Source organism: Lactuca saligna, chromosome 8 (assembly GCF_052625555.1).
Source record: "Lactuca saligna cultivar CGN05327 chromosome 8, ASM5262555v1, whole genome shotgun sequence".
Classification (NCBI taxonomy): Eukaryota; Viridiplantae; Streptophyta; class Magnoliopsida; order Asterales; family Asteraceae; genus Lactuca; species Lactuca saligna.
The window spans coordinates 81,855,866-81,873,116 of NC_136424.1; positions in this window are offsets into that span (position 1 = coordinate 81,855,866).

The following is a 17,251-nucleotide window of genomic DNA, read 5'->3' on the forward strand; positions in this document are numbered from 1 at the left end:
GGCATTTATGGGGGATTGCGGCCTGAGTGAGCGATTAGTCAATGGAGGAGATGTCACCATCTGTGACCTGATGGGTGCTATTTATGTTTCTGTGGGAAACAGGAGAAACGTGAGATTTTAGTTTTGGGGTATAGGAGTAAAACCCTGCGGGTTGACATTGATGTCGATTTTTCCACCAGAGTATCAGGCAACATGTCCGCCGCATGGAAATGATCTACCATGAGCAGGTAGTCATTGGGAACTGAGATGGTCAAGGACCACATTACACCCTAATTGAGTATAGTAGGGCGTGTGGTGGCGGTATCAGCGGGTAATCCAGTCGAGTATATTAGGGCGGCGACTCTTCTGTCTATGATGGATATTGAGTATGGGAGTGGATACCCTGTTCTTGTGATGATTCAGGTGTTGGAACTTGGGTTGAGAAGTCGTGACGAGAAGTTCCTAAGGATTTCTTCTGAGATTCAGGGTATTTGAGGTTGCTTGATCTCTTTAAAGGAGATTATCAGGAGTTGCGTAGCAGCTTCCAAGGGCAGGTGCGATATTGTTAGTGGAAACAGTCTGTAGGATGGTGTGTGCGTCAATTGGTGATGGTTCGAACCCAAAGTGGGGGAGAACCGGGTATTTTATTGAGGGAACCAGAGATTTGTGCAAGAGAGGGTAGGGGTTGGATACAGAAATCTACAACTCAAATTCATGAGGCCAGGGACATTGGTGATCAAAGAAAGGTGCAAAGCGAGATAATGCATGTGGTATGTGTCTGAGAAAGGATGGGTGTCTCCTCGGCAGTTGGCCAATGGTCAGGATTCCGGTGGTGGCCAGGGCTGTTTCAAAGGAAGAATCGTATAGATGGTATGGGCAGTCGAGGACTTCTTGGTCGAAGTATGGACTATTTATGCCCTTTTTAGGGTGGATAGAATATTATCAAGCAGCCAACTACTGGACCGGTATGTGTATACTTGCTTGGATTTTGAGCAGTAGGGGAAAGGGTTTCAGAGGATCATCAGCGTGTTCTGAAGTGTTAGCGCCTTCTTTGTATTCCAATTGAGTGTTTGAATACACTGAAGTTGCGCATTTGGTAAAATGAGGAATTATTTATGGAGTTCAGAGGAAATGTGTTGTTGTATCTATATGGTGCTGGGAGTAGGAGATCAGTGGTTAAGGCAGGACATCGCAATGTTCTGTAATGGTGTTCCATGGTGACCGGGTAAAATGTTCCGATTTCGGAGTTATTTAGAATCTTGAGTTGGGACGAATAGTGGTGTATCATGTATTTTCAGTTCCAGTGGGGGCCCTTCGGGTATTGGCATCAAGAGGGATTATTTAAGAAAGTCGATCTCCGCAAAGGTAGGTATTTTGTTATAGCGGTTGCCGCCGGAGTCTGTGATGCATATGTGGGGCAAGTGTGTGTAGCTATCTATGATAGTCTACAGAGCATGAGTTAGTGGGCGTAGTGTGTCGTTGGGATGAGAATGAGAGTATGGGTGAAGCTACGGGGAGCTGTAGTATTCACTAGTCAGAGGGTGTTGTGATGCTATGGGGAGCCGTAGTACTCACAAGTCAGAGAGAGGGAGTCGTGGTACTATGGGGAGCCATAGTACTCTCTAGTCAGAAGCTGTCGTGTTATTGCGGGGAGTCGTAATACTCACTAGACGGAAAGAGAGTGTGATGTTGGAATGTACCCCAATCAGGGTATGATGCAGAAGAGTTTTAGGCTTGAGTAGCCTTAGTATAGAGTTTTTGGAGCCTAATGGTTGAACCAAGAGCGGAACAGGAGGTCAGAGTTGAGTCGATCCTCGGTTGGATTGTATTTTTCGTATAAAGAAAAGAGAATTTCGTGACTTGTGAGTCACTGGGCCGGGATAATGGTCACGGGGAGGAAGCTAGTGAGATATATTGGATCATGTAATAGATGATCTTTGGAGGTTCAGCTGTGGAGTCAAAAGCTGACCTGGTACTCAGTATCGAAGTGGGATATGAGAAATGAGCTAGAGTTTATCATGGTGATGTCTGATGACACTTCAGGGTGAGCGGACGATTCAGACGCTCGAGGACATGCTTCGGGCATGTGTATTAGATTTCGGAGGGAGTTGGGACACATAGTTACTCTTGGATGAGTTTTCCTATACAACATCCATCATTCGAGCATTGGTATGCGACCCTTTGAGCTGTTGTATAGGAGGAGGTGTCGGACTCACATTTGCTGGGAAGAGGTGGTGCATGGACCCGAGAGTCCTTGTGAGCAGATTCAGAGCATGTACGATACATGGAGTAGTGGTTACTCTACGAGGGATAGTGTACAGTGGGGTGTGAGCACCGTGGCACTTCTCTGAAGTGGAAAGGTTGACAAGTAGATTTCCTTGGGTAAGGAAAGAGAAAGGTAGGTAACTCCAGGAGGAGTGTTGGTTCACGGAAGTGAAGGCAGTAGTGAAAATGGATGATTAAGAGTAGGGTGGTTGAACACTGTGTCTGTGCCAGTAGTATGGAAGCGCATCCGGGTTGGATGTCTGTTGAGGATGCAGAAGAATCTCCGGTGGTTTAGAACCAGAGGTGTTCGGAAGAAATACAAGGATAGAGCCTTGGAATTAAGTATGGTTGTGATTAGAAGGTTATGTATATAGTGGTAACTCATCCTAGGGATGTTTGATGGTATCGTCAGTATGTCGGGTTTTTTTTCCAACCCGAGGATGCAGAACAGGCTCAGCATGTGTATGCGATTGCAGAGGAGAGCTTAGGAGAGAGTTGTTCAGGAGCTGAAGGATGGGTCATCCTGTCAGCACGGAAAGAAAAGAGTTGGATTCGGATTGAAAACGGGATGAGTCCCGGGAGTGAATTCGATAAAGGTTATGCTAATTAAGGAAAAGGATAGCATTTTGGTACCGAGTCAGGACCCGATGGTCCGGGTGATGTCTAGTTGTGTAAGGGTCAAGCGATCGTTGTGTTTTGGAGCGAGTGAAGTATCATGGAGTGGTACTCGGTTGATAAGTGTGGGTATCAAAGGATGAGGCGGTGGTTAGGACACCATAGGGGAAGAGTTAGGTTGTGGGTTTTGGTGGTAGTGTTTTGAGGAACCTGGTTCGGTTAATGCCAGATGGTGCATTGTGAGAGTAGTTTCTGGTGTTGCGTTGTCGCAAGCTTCGAGGACGAAACCTAATTTAAGTGGGGGAGAATTGTAAAATTTCGAGTTCAGGGGTGCAAAGTTCAGGGTTTAAAGTGAAAATGTGAATCATAAACTCGGCAAGTCCATGGGTAGACTCAGCGAGTAGGGTCACGATTTTGGTCGCGTGTCTAGTGGCCAACTCGGTGGGTCGGTGGCTGGACTCGGCGAGTTGGTGTTGTGTGGAGAAACCGTAATCCCAGGGATTTGGCCCTATATAAAGAACATAATACCCTCTCCCTAGCCTCTTTGCTCTCCCTTGAAGTCCAGAAACCCTAATATTCATTGTGAGAGAATTAGAGAACATTTGGATCTTAAAGGAGTGTTTGTTGAAGAGATCTCTGAAGTTTAAGAGGCTTGGAGCAAGGGGCTTTTCAAGGTTTTGACTTATTCTTCTGTTGAAGCCTTATTTTGAGGTAATGATTCGTTGCTTGAGCTGTTATCCATCTAGATCTATCATTTGTGGTATTTTTGGGTGTGTATCTAGTGTTATCTTGAGTTTGGAGGTTAGATCTGAGGTTTCTACCTCAGATCTAGAATAGTGATGATTCAAAAGAGCATAAAGTCCCTGTTCAAGAGCTGTTGATGAAGTCTTTTAGTCCCAAACCTTAGTGCAAGAGTGTATTATGCTTAGATCTCCTTGGATTCACGTAAAGTTTGCCACTTTACATGATGGATGGCTTGTATAAGAGTATATCTATGGATTAGAGGCCCTGCATGGCTTGGAAAGCCTCTGTATGTGTTAAGAGCTAGTGGTACTCGGAGAGTCACATGGATGTACTCGGCGAGTTGCATGAAGATAGGAAGAAACTCGGTGAGTTGGAAGAACAACTCGGCGAGTTGGTTGAAGATAGCCTTGGACTCGGCGAGTCTAGTCTTGAGCTCCTAACCTTTTCTGGTTAAGGTGAGAATCGGTGAGTCAATGAATGACTCAGTGAGTTGAGTACGGTTTGACTCAGAGTTGTGGGACTCGGTGAGTCTTGCGGCGACTCGGCGAGTTGATTCGTGTTATGGGAGTTTCAGAGCATGGGGACTCGATGAGTCAGCGGGTTGACTCGGCGAGTAGAGTCAGTCAGGAGGGTTGGCTTTGACTGAGGACTTTGACTTTGACCAAGATTTGACCAGTTGACTTCCAGGGGTATTTTGGTTGTTATTGGTATTTATTGGTTTCGGGGATTTAGTGGTGGAGTTCGTGACGGTGGTCGGAGCAGTGTGATCTTGTTCTTCAGTCGGCAGTAGCAGGTGAGTCTTCTCACTATACTTTACCTAAAGTGGTAATAGAGTTATGTGACATAGTTATTGTATACTATCTATGCTATGTGTGGCACTGCATTATTTCTATGTGATTTATGTTGTGTGTATATCAGAGTTAGGGCCGAAAGGGCCATAGAGCTAGGAACAAAGGATCTACAGAGTTAGGTTTAGAGTTATGTGCCAGTGTAATTGTATGTTATTTATTTTCTAATATTTATTGTGATACGTGATATGCATGATTCTGAGTTATTAGAGTTAGGACCTTTGGGTCCATAGAGTTAAGACCAGAGGGTCCACAGAGAGTTGGGACTGGAGGGTCCCACGGAGACACAGACCAGAGGGTCAACAGAGTTATAGCCTTGAGTGGCTACTATGTGTTAGAGTGGTATTTTGGGGAACTCACTACGCTTCGTGCTTACAATGTTTTGTGTTATGCGTTTCAGGTGTCTCAGGTTCACGGGATGGCACCAGCTCGATTGTACACATCGGGGGAAGCGTTTGTTTGAGGATCCTGGTTTATTAATTGATTGAACAAAAGAGTTATGTATTGTAAATTAAACAAATGGCATTTTTATGAAAAGCATTAAAGAGATAAACTATTTTAATTTTCAAAAAAAAAAATTTGAAAAATTACGGTGTTACAGAGATTCCAGAGATGTTTGGGGACATCAAGACCACACTGATTGAGACCTTTGACGAGCGGTATGCAGCGGTGACTGAGGCTGCAGCTGCTATGACTATTGTTGCTGCCAGACCTTAGGGAGGTGACTCATTATTGTTTCGCGAGTTCAACAACACGAAGCCACCAGAGTTCGATTGGACGCAGGACCCGATTGTGGCGATGAGGTGGATCTCTGACATTGAGGGATGTTTCTATACGTGTTCTTGTCCAGAACATTTGAGGGGGCAGTTCACTTTGAACCAGCTTCGCTTGGGAGCGAAGCATTGGTGGAAGTTCGTGACGACGAACTTCACTCTAGCAGAGATTTCTGAGGTGACTTGGGAGAGGTTCACCGCCATGTTCAGGGATGAGTATGTTCTCCCGGTGGAGAGGGAACGATTGGTTCAGGAGTTCTTGACCCTCAAGCAGGATAATGATTCGGTTACTGTGGTTACCCGGAAGTTTCATGAGAGGGCGATGTTCTGCCATGAGCAGGTGTCTATTGAGCAGACACGGATGAGGGACATTCGAGAGTTCGTGTCGAACTCGCTGTACCATACATTTGCTGAGCTTCAGGTAAATGCCCGGAAGCGGGAGATCGAGTTGGAGACTCAGGCCAAGGAGGAGGCCGAGTCCCTGAGGATGGATTGGCGGCCGGCTCAGTCTCAGCCGGAAACCAAGCGGGCCAAGCCCGCTGATTCGAGGACTGGAGGCCAGAAGGGCCGCACTTGAGGGAAGTGCGGCAAGGGTGATGAGGGAGCTTGTCGATCGGGTGCTTCCTACAAATGTGGCAAGGAGGGGAATATCGCCAAGGATTGCCCCAATGGATTTATGGTTTGCTTTCATTGCAACCAGATAGGCCATCGGAAGGCCAAGTGTCCACAGTTGCATCATCGGTCAGGGATCTGCACCTGCTGCTAGGGTTACCGAGGTTCGATCGGTGAAGGTCGAGGCTCTGAAGGCTCGTGGGAGAGCTTTCCAGTTGACAGCGGAGGAGGTCCGCGCAACACCCAACATTGTGGTCGGTATGTATTCTTCTCTCTATTTATTTAAGTTTGAGATATTATGCTTATATTATGTTATTTGTAGGTACTTTTCTTGTGAATTTTGTACCTGCGTTAGTATTATTTGACTCGGGAGCGAGTCGGCCTTTTGTGGCGTTAGCATTCAGTCATCATATCAGTATTTGTCGAGAGGCCATGAGTCAACCTCTGCGAGTTTCTATAGTTAACGAGCGAGCAGTGTATGCCACGGAGGTGATTCGAGGATGTATCCTTGAGATCTTCGGTGTGAAGTTCTCGATAGACCTGGTCCCGATTGCGATGGGGGACGTGTGTGTTATAGTGGGCATGGATTGGTTGAGCCGATTTGGAACTGTTATAGATTGAGAGCGTCAGCTGGTGACGATACGAGACCCTAGTGGGGGAGTACTTACGGTGTACAGTGAGGGTACCCTTCCTAAGTCAGCATTTTGTTCGGCTGCTAGGGCGAGATTGTAGCACCTGGTTCCTGGTACGTAAAAATTTATCTAAGTAATTGTCATTTTAGCCTTGGACTCGGCGAGTTGTAGGTCCGACTCGCCGAGTAGGGACGCGGTCCGGGGGAACACTTAAGTTGGCGACTCGGCGAGTCCATATCCTGGACTCGGAGAGTCATTGTTGTTTGATGAAACCCTAATTCCAAGGTTTTTCCCCTATTTAAGCTAGCTTGTGCGACCCAAACTTGCCCCCTTTCACCCTCAGAGCACCCTACATCAAATCCTAACTCGTTTCTTGTGAGATTGAATGGATTAGAGTGATTCCTTGAAGTTTTTGGGAGAAGAAGGAGAGTGGAGCAAGAAGAGGAGAAGGAGACCAGATATCTTGGTGCTATTTCAGAGTTCTCTGAGGTATATCTCTACTTTATTCTGTTTGCATGCTTAAAACCCCATTAGAGCACCTTTTGAGCTCTTCTTGAACCTTTTCCAAGCTTGTGCATGAAGTAGAATTCGTAATAGGTTGAGTATCCACTAGAACTAGTCTTGTTTGAGCTCCAGAAGCTCAGATCCATAACCTTTATGGGAGTAAACTGCTGGAATGTCCTAGATCTACCTTCTTAGCCATTATTTCTCCCTTAATCCCCGTTATATGCATTTCTACACGTAAAGTTGGAAACTTCACGTGTAAACCAGGCCCTAGGAACCCAGATCTATGAATGGAATGAGCTGGATCCAAGCAAAATCGTGTGTATGGTTGTTGTATGTGGTCGACTCGGCGAGTCATTCATTTGACTTGGCAAGTCGAGTCGCGAGTCCCAAGGTTGTTCCCTTTTATGTCTGCAAGTTGGAGTAGTGAGTCATAGGGTATGAGTCAATGAGTTGGAAGCAGACTCACTCATGAAGTAACTCGACGATTCAATGCCATGACTCGGCGAGTTCAAGACAATCTTCTTAGATCAAGAATAGACTCGACGAGTTGTTCATACAACTCGGCGAGTCACATCGTAGAGTGTTCTTCGGATGAAGGTGAACTCGGCGAGTTGTTCATACAACTCGGCGAGTAGGATGCAGGACTATTAAGACTTGGGTATACAGAAAGGGACTCGGCGAGTCGGCAAGCCAACTCGGCGAGTCTAGTCAACTGGCAGTTGACTATGACTTAACTCATGACTTGTTAAGGGTAAATGGGCAATTTACCTTGAGGGCGGTTAGCAGTATTTGACTAAGTGTTTGGTGGGAATTACAGCCGGAGGATTTTCGGAGTAGCAGCAACAATAGACAGACTATTCCCACACAAATCAGCAGCTACTACTAGGTGAGTTACCTTCTAGTAGCGGTGGGTCTAAGGCCACAATGCCGGCCCACCAGTAGGAGATGTATGATAGATGATTGTCTTTGTGATATCATCTAGGTTTGCTACTACCTGATATGTTATATGCTAGCATGATATGTTATATGTGATAGTAGTAGAGTTCGGTTGTTAGGACCGAAGGGTAGTCAGACACCCCAGATACGTCTGATAGTATGTGATTATATGTTTGCATGTTGGCTTGTTATGTTATATGCGATAGAGGTAGTAGGAGGGGACCAATCCCTGAGTTCGGTTGCTAGGACCGAAGGGTAGTTCAGGCACCCCAGATATGTCTGTAATATGTTATGTTATGATATATGTGATAGTAGCAGTAGGGGGTGAAATAGTCCCCAAGGTTCGGTCGTCAGGACCGAAGGGTATTCTGCACCCAAGAATGGCTTGACATGGGTAGTCAGCACCCCAGAATGGCTTGACACGGGTAGTTCGGCACCCCAGAATGGTCGTACCGGGTAGGTCGAGCACCCCAGAAATGCCTGGCAATATGTATGATATGTGATTGTATGGTATGCGGTATGATGGGGGAACTCACTAAGCTTCGTGCTTACAGTTTTCAGTTTTGGTTTCAGGTACCTCTTCTTCGAAGGGGAAGGAGTTGGCGCGGTAGCGGCCCATCACACATATGTTTCGTATTCCGCATCGTGAGATCTTCCTGGGGATTTTTACTCTGACATTATTATGTTTTATGAAATGTTTTCCAGACATGTGATATCTTTATAAAATGTTATGATCAGTAAACGTTTTAATTCGAATGTTTTGCTAAGTATATGTTTTCAAAAATGAAATTTTTGGCTCGTATTTTTGGGGCGTTACAAGTTGGTATCAGAGCCCAGGTTTGAGGGACTCGGACATACCTTCGGGGGTGTTTGAACTCAAATCAAGGGATTAAAAGATTTTGGAAAGAGAAAATATTTTTTAAAAGGCTAAGTAAAGGGTTTTAAGAAAGAACAAAGTGTGTGATGTGCGCGACCGGCCAAGCTCAAGTAAGTATTCCCCAATGTACCCATACAAGTTTATTTATGTTTATCAGTTTCTATAGAAAATCATGCTAGAATAGGACTAAGGATCTAGGAGTGATGCCTTATGTGCCTGCTTTATGTGCTTCAGTATATGAAAGAGTTGCATGGTAAAGTTGAGTAGACAGTAGTAGGGTAGCCTGTTTCGGTTATTCCTGATAGTACGAGTTTAGCATTGTATGCTAGTTCAGTTCTCTCTATGAGGATAGAGTTGCTTGAGATTGTTCTCCTTATGTCCAAATGTTGTTTTCTTTGTGCTATGTGGGCTTTGAAGTGATGGGAGTTAATTGTTAGGTGAATACGTTAAAGTCACATGTGATCAGGGTTGAATAATCTCAGAGTGTTGGATTTGACTCTATTGCGTAGTTCTTGTTTGAGTCCTAATCGTTGTAGAGACGAGTCCCTTACTCGAAGGATTATCCGAGCCTCATCACATGTGATTGTATTCAGGTAATAGTTAATTGGCATCACCAAGAGGCCTTCAGCAGCTGAGGAATGGGTTGGGTGGAGTCAGAAGTTTCCTAGGGTAAGCCTAGGATAAAGAGTAGCAGTGACCAGCGGTAGTGGAAGGGACCTGGTTGAGTCGAGGCGGTCTTTGGGGAAGGTACGGATAGATATGGAAGGTAGTATGGGCCCATACTACTGAAAGCAGAGGATCCGTACCCGAACCGAGGAAGGCTAAGATAAGACCATGGAACTTGTAGAGGGTGGGATCCCTCCAGGGGTATCAGTATCGCTAACGGTTGTTATTTCTTTGTATTTCAGAATGGTGGTACTACACCCGAGGCCAGCAGTTGGCAGTACAGGAAAGGGATCGGGTTCGGGATCAAGTTCCGAGCCAGTAGATGAGAGGCTGCACGAGTTCATCGCGTCTGAGATCACCAGAGGTATCCTTGAGTCGACCCCCATTATCTTCAGGTCGATCAAGGAGGGTTTATTGGAGATGATGGAGGATCACCTACGGGCATTCAGGAGTGACATGGCATCTGGCCAGTCAGGATCTTGCACGCTGTCCTTTAAGGACTTTCGGGGCAGTGGTGCGCCGGATTTTCATGGGGCGAAGGACCCCATAGCTGCCAGGCGATGGATTGCCGACATTGAGTCTGCACAGATGATTAGCTTCTTCCCTGAGGGGTCGAAGGTGAGGTTTGCAGCAGGGTGTTTGCGTGATCGAGCTAGGGATTGGTGGGAGTCCATGAGCGACTCGTTGGGAGCCTCGACTGTCGAGGCTATGTCATGGTCGGACTTTGCGACCAGGTTCAGGGCGGAGTTCGCGCCGGCTGTCGAGCTTCAGTAGCTGGCCAGAGAGTTTTTGGACATGAGACAGACGACGGAGACTGTGGCGGAGATCACCGCCAAGTTCCGGGAGAGGGCATTGTTAGTGCCCCAGTATGCGGGTGATGAGGACATGAGGAGGACCCGCTACCATGACATGCTCCGAGCTGATATTCGAGAGCATGTCAGTTTTTCAGCTTGCCCTACCTTGGACTCTATGATTGCCAGGGCAAGGGAGAGAGAGATAGATCTAGAGCATGTCCGGAAGAGGAAGACTGAGGAGGGACAGATAGGAGGGGCTTCGAGGAAGAAGCCCAAGGGATCGGATGATAGGCCGAAAGGCCAATCAGGACCGAGCCGCTGCAGGAAATGCGGCAGGCCTCATGAGGGGACATGTAGATTGGGATCCTCGGGCTGCTATAAGTGCGGCAAGGCGGGGCAGTTCAGCAGGGATTGTACCACCCCTGCACCTGTGATTCAGACATCGGAGTTGCTGTGTTTCCACTGCAACCAGAGGGGCCACAAGAAGGCTAATTGCCCCCAGTTGACATCACCAGCGCCGGTTTAGGTGCCAGCTCCAGCTACCCTGCGGATTACAGATGGCCGGTGGGGCAAGGTAGAGGCTCCAGTGGTGAGGAGCCGGGTGTTTCAGCTGACTGTAGAAGAGGTACGCGCTGCACCCGATGTGGTGACGGATATGATTCTTTCCTTCTCACTTATTTATATGATGTTATGTTATATGTTTTTTGTGTATATACATTAGGATCGTTCCATGTGAACGGTATTCTGGTTCAGGTGTTGTTCGACTCGGGTGCCACACGGTCATTTGTTTCCCTTGCGCTTAGCAAGAGGTTTACTGAGTCCTCAGGCATGTCGAATTGCCCTTTAGAGGTAGAGATTACCGATGATCGATCGGTGCGAGCATCAACAGTGTTCAAGGATTGTGTTTTGAGGTTATTTGAGGAGCGTTATTTGGTGGACTTTGTTCCCATCCAATTGCGTGTGAACAAGGTGATTATAGGCATGGATTGGTTGAGCCCCAATAGGGCGGTGATAGATTGCGCACAGCAGCTGGTGCGAGTCAGGACCCCAAGTGGGGGAGAGTTAGTGATTCATGGCGAGAGGCCACAGTGTGGACCCTCAGTCTGTTTAGCAATGAGGGATAGACGATACCTTCAGTAGGGATGCGCAGGTTATGTCGCGTATGTGATGGATACCCGGGAGGTGGGTAAGGTGACGGTGAGCGAGGTTCCGGTGGTGCGAGACTTCGCAGATGTTTTTCCAGAGGAGCTTCGTGGGATACCTCCGGAGCGACAGGTGGAGTTCAGGATTGACCTCATTCCTGATGCGGCTCCGATAGCCAAGGCACCCTATCGGTTGGCTCCTCCCTAGATGCAGGAGTTGTCTACGCAGCTGCAGGAGCTGCTAGACAAGGGATTTATTCGTCTGAGCAGTTCACCCTGGGGAGCCCCGATCCTGTTTGTGAAGAAGAAGGATGGGTCACACTAGATGTGTATAAATTACCGGCAGCTGAATAATGTGACGGTGAAGAACCGTTACCCACTCCCAAGGATTGATGACCTCTTTGATTAGTTACAGGGAGCATCTTGTTTCTCCAAGATCGATTTGCGTTCAGGATATCATCATATGAGGGTTAGAGAGGAGGATATACAGAAGACCGCAGATGCATTATGGCCATTATGAGTTTGTGGTGATGCCTTTTGGGCTCACCAATGCTCCTGCTGCGTTCATGGACCTCATGAACCGTGTGTGTAGACCGATGTTGGATCGATCTGTGATAGTTTTCATTGATGACATCTTGGTTTATTCCAAGACTCAGGAGGAGCATGATGAGCATCTGAGAGAGGTTTTGGAGACCTTGAGGAGGGAGAGCTTGTATGCCAAGTTCTCCAAGTGCGAGTTTTGGTTTCGCGAGGTGCAATTTCTCGGACACCTTGTCAACCAGAATGAGATTTCAGTAGACCCGGCCAAGGTGGAGGCCGTGATGAGATGGGAGGTTCCGAAGTCTCCATTCGAGATTCGGAGTTTCCTAGGATTAGCAGGCTACTATCGGAGGTTCATTCAGGATTTCTCTAAGATAGCCATACCCCTGACACGGTTAGCTAGGAAAGCCGTGGTCTTTCGATGGGGGCCTGAGCAGCAGGCAGCGTTCGAGACTCTGAGGCAGAGATTGTGCGAGGCGCCGATCTTAGCCCTTCCCGAGGGCATGGAGGATTTTGTGGTATATTGCGATGCGTCGATCTCAGGCTTAGGCGCAGTGTTGATGCAGAGGGGGCATGTCATTGCTTATGCCTCGAGGCAGCTGAAGCCTCGCGAGGCGAACTACCCGACACACGATTTGAAGTTGGGGGCGGTGGTCTTCGTCCTCAAGATATGGCGGCATTACCTTTACGGGGTTCATTGTACCATTTACACTGACCACAAGAGTTTGAGGTACCTCATGGATCAGCCAAATCTGAACATGAGGCAGCGTTGGTGGTTGGACGTGGGAAAGGATTATGATTGCGAGATCCTTTACCACCCAGGGAAGGCTAACGTGGTGGCCGGTGCGCTTAGCCACAAGGCGGCACCGATCAGGGATGTTTGCATGAGGATGACCGTGGTTACTCCTTTGTTGGAGCAGATTCGAGAGGCCCAACAGGAGGCTATGAAGGAGGAGCATCGGAAGAGTGAGCGAATAGTGGGCTAAGTCACCTCTTTCGATTATGATAGCCGGGGGTTATTGACACTACACCGTAGGGTGTGGGTGTCGTATCATGGAGGCGTGCGCCAGATCTTGATGGAGGAGGCGCACAAATCCCGATTCTCTATTCACCCAGGGGCGACGAATATGTATCAGGATCTTCGCTTAGACTATTGGTGGCCCTGCATGAAGCGGGATGTGGCATGGTACGTTGAGCGGTGCTTGACCTACAGGAAGGTTAAGGCCTAACATCAAAGACCGCATGGAAAGATGCATCAGTTGGACATCCCGTTGTGGAAATGGGAAGATATCACGATGGATTTTATCACGAAGCTTCCCAGGACCGCGCATGGAGTAGATTCGATTTGGGTCATCGTAGATCGATTGAGCAAGAGTGCTCATTTTATTTCAATTTAGGAGAGCATTTTGGCCGAGAAATTGGCCGACATCTATATTAGGGAGATTGTGGCGCAGCACGGGGTTCCAGTATCTGTTATCTTGGACAGGGATGTGCGTTTTACTTCCAGGTTTTGGAAGAGGTTTCATGACGAGTTGGGTACTCGTTTGCATTTTAGAACCGCCTTTCACCCGCAGACAGATGGTCAGAGCGAGCGGACCATCCAGGCTCTGGAGGATATGTTGCGGGCGTGCGTGCTAGACTTCGGTGGTAGCTGGGATACTTATCTTCCCTTGGCTGGGTTCTCGTACAACAACAGCTACCACGCGAGTATCGACCGCAATCCATTTGAGATGTTGTACGGACGGAGGTGCAGGACCCCGATATGCTAGGGAGAGGTTGGTCAGAGAGTTATGGGGAGCACCGAAGTGGTGCTCAAGACTACCGAGAGGAGTCAGCAGGTTCGGAGCAGGCTGTAGACTGTCCAGAGTCGGCAGAAAAGTTACGCCGACAAGCATCGATCAGACCTGGAGTTCCAGGTCGGGGATATGGTTCTCCTGAAGGTGTCGCCTTGGAAAGGCGTCATGGGGCAAGTTGGGGCCGAGATTCATTGGTACGTTCAGGTTGTAGCCCGGGTGGGTAAGGTGGCATATAGGTTGGATCTGCCAGCCGAGCTCAGCCAGATCCACAGCACCTTCCATGTCTTCCAGCTGCGGAAGTGTCTCGTGGATGATTCAACGGCGGTACCATTAGAGGATATACAGGTTGATGACAGCCTGAATTACATTCAGCGCCCAGTCGCAATCCTCGACAGGAAGTCGAAGGATCTGAGGAACAAGAGGGTGGAGTTAGTGAAGGTGCAATGGCAGCATCGAAAGGGGTCCGAGTGGACTTGGGAGTCGGTGGAAGAAATGACGGAGCATAACCCCGAGCTGTTTCAGGATCGAGATGCAGACTTCGAGGACGAAGTCTAAAATAAGTGGGGGAGATTTGTAGCACCTGGTTCCTGGTACGTAAAAATTTATCTAAGTAAATATCATTTTATCCTTGGACTTGGTGAGTTGTAGGTCCGACTCGCCGAGTAGGGATGCGGTCCGGGGGCACGCTTAAGTTGGCGACTCGGCGAGTCCTTATCCTGGACTCGGCGAGTCATCTCTATTTGACGAAACCCTAATTCCAAGGGTTTGCCCCCTATTTAAGCTAGCTTGTGCGACCCAAGCTCGCCCCCTTTCACCCTCAGAGCGCCCTACATCAAACCCAAACTCGTTTCTTGTGAGATTGAAGGGATTAGAGTGATTCCTTGAAGTTTTTGGGAGAAGAAGGAGAGTGGAGCAAGAAGAGGAGAAGGAGACCAGATATCTTGGTGCTATTTCAGAGTTCTCTGAGGTATATCTCTACTCTATTCTGTTTGCATGCTTAAAACCCCATTAGAGCACCTTTTGAGCTCTTCTTGAACCTTTTCCAAGCTTGTGCATGAAGTAGAATTCGTAATAGGTTGAGTATCCACTAGAACTAGTCTTGTTTGAGCTCCAGAAGCTCAGATCCATAACCTTTATGGGAGTAAATTGCTAGAATGTCCTAGATCTACCTTCTTAGCCATTATTTCACCCCTAATCCCCGTTATAAGCATTTCTACACGTAAAGTTGGAAACTTTACGTGTAAACCAGGCCCTAGGAACCTAGATCTATGAATGGAATGAGCTGGATCCAAGCAAAATCGTGTGTATGGTTTTTGCATGTGGCCGACTCGGCGAGTCATTCATCTGACTCGGCGAGTCGAGTCGCGAGTCCCAAGGTTGTTCCCTTTTATGTCTGCAAGTTGGAGTAGTGAGTCATAGGGTATGAGTCAGTGAGTTGGAAGCAGAATCACTCATGAAGTAACTCGGCGAGTCAATGCCATGACTCGGCGAGTTCAAGACAATCTTCTTAGATCAAGAACAGACTCGACGAGTTGTTCATACAACTCGACGAGTCACAGCGTAGAGTGTTCTTCGGATGAAGGCGAACTCGGCGATTTGTTCATACAACTCGGTGAGTAGGATGCAGGACTATTAAGACTTGGGTATAGAGAAAGGGACTCGGCGAGTCGGCAAGCCAACGCGGCGAGTCTGGTCAACTGGCAGTTGACTATGACTTAACTCATGACTTGTTAAGAGTGAATGGGCAATTTACCTTGAGGGCGGTTAGCAATATTTGACTAAGTGTTTGGTGGGAATTACAGTCGGAGGATTTTCGGAGCAACAGCAGCAGCAAACAAACTATTCCCACGCAGATCAGCAGCTACTACGAGGTGAATTACCTTCCAGTAGCGGTGGGTCTAAGGCCACAATGCCGGCCCACTAGTAGGAGATGTTTGATAGATGATTGTCTTTGTGATATCATCCAGGTTTGCTACTACCTAATATGTTATATGCTAGCATGATATGTTATATGTGATAGTAGTAGAGTTCGGTTGTTAGGACCGAAGGGTAGTCAGACACCCCAAATACGTCTGATAGTATGTGATTATATGTTTGCATGCTGGCTTGTTATCTTATATGCGATAGAGGTAGTATGAGGGGACCAATCCCCAATTTCGGTTGCTAGGAACGAAGGGTAGTTCAGGCACCCCAGATATGTCTGATAATATGTTATGTTATGATATATGTGATAGTAGCAGTAGGGGGTGAAATAGTCCCTGAGGTTCGGTCGTCAGGACCGAAGGGTATTCAGCACCCCAGAATGGCTTGACATGGGTAGTCAGCACCCCAGAATGGCTTGACACGGGTAGGTCGGCACCCCAGAATGGCCGTACTGGGTAGGTTGGGCACCCCATAAATGCCTGGCAATATGTATGATATGTGATTGTATGGTATGCGGTATGATGGGGGAACTCACTAAGCTTCGTGCTTACAGTTTTCAGTTTTGGTTTTAGGTACCTCTTCTTCGAAGGGGAAGGAGCTGGCGCGGTAGCGGCCCATCACACACATGTTTCGTATTCCGCATCATGAGATCTTCCTGGGGATTTGTACTCTGACATTATTATGTTTTATGAAATGTTTTCCAAACATGTGATATCTTTATAAAATGTTATGATCAGTAAACATTTTAATTCGAATGTTTTGCTAAGTATATGTTTTCAAAAATGAAATTTTTGGCTCATATTTTTGAGGCGTTACAGAGACAGAGTTTACAGAAGGGCTGTCGAGGGTTAGTGGCCTATGTGATGGAGACACGAGTGGCCGCTAGGAGGCCAAGTTCGATTGATGAGGTCCCAATTGTGCGGGAGTTCCCTGACGTTTTCCCGACGGAGTTGTCGGGTGTGCCTCCCGAGAGGCAGGTGGAGTTTCGTATCGACTTGGTGCCAGGGCGACACCTATTGCCAAGGCACCCTATCACCTTGCATCGTCCGAGATGCAGGAGTTATCCTCACAGCTTCAGGAGCTGTTGGGAAAGGGGTTTATTAGACCGAGTAGCTCACCTTGGGGAGAGCCGATCCTTTTTGTCAAGAAGAAGGATGGTTCACATCGGATGTGTATTGATTACCGGGAGTTGAACAAGATGACGGTCAAGAACCGTTATCCGTTACCGAGGATCGACAATTTGTTCGATCAGTTGCAGGGAGCATCTTGGTTCTCCAAGATAGACGTGAGGTCGGGTTATCATCAGATGAGGGTTCGGGATGAAGATATCCAGAAGACAACGTTCAGAACTAGTTATGGGCATTACGAGTTCGTGTGATGCCTTTTGAGCTCACCAATGCACCAGTCGCGTTCATGGATCTCATAGGGTGTGCAGACCGATGTTGGATCGATCGGTGATTGTTTTCATCGATGATATATTGGTATATTCGAAATCCAGAGAGCAACATAAGGAGAATTTGAGGGAAATTCTTGGAGTTCTGAGATCGGAGAGGCATTATGCCAAATTCTCCAAGTGTGATTTTCAGTTCCTAGGGCATCTCG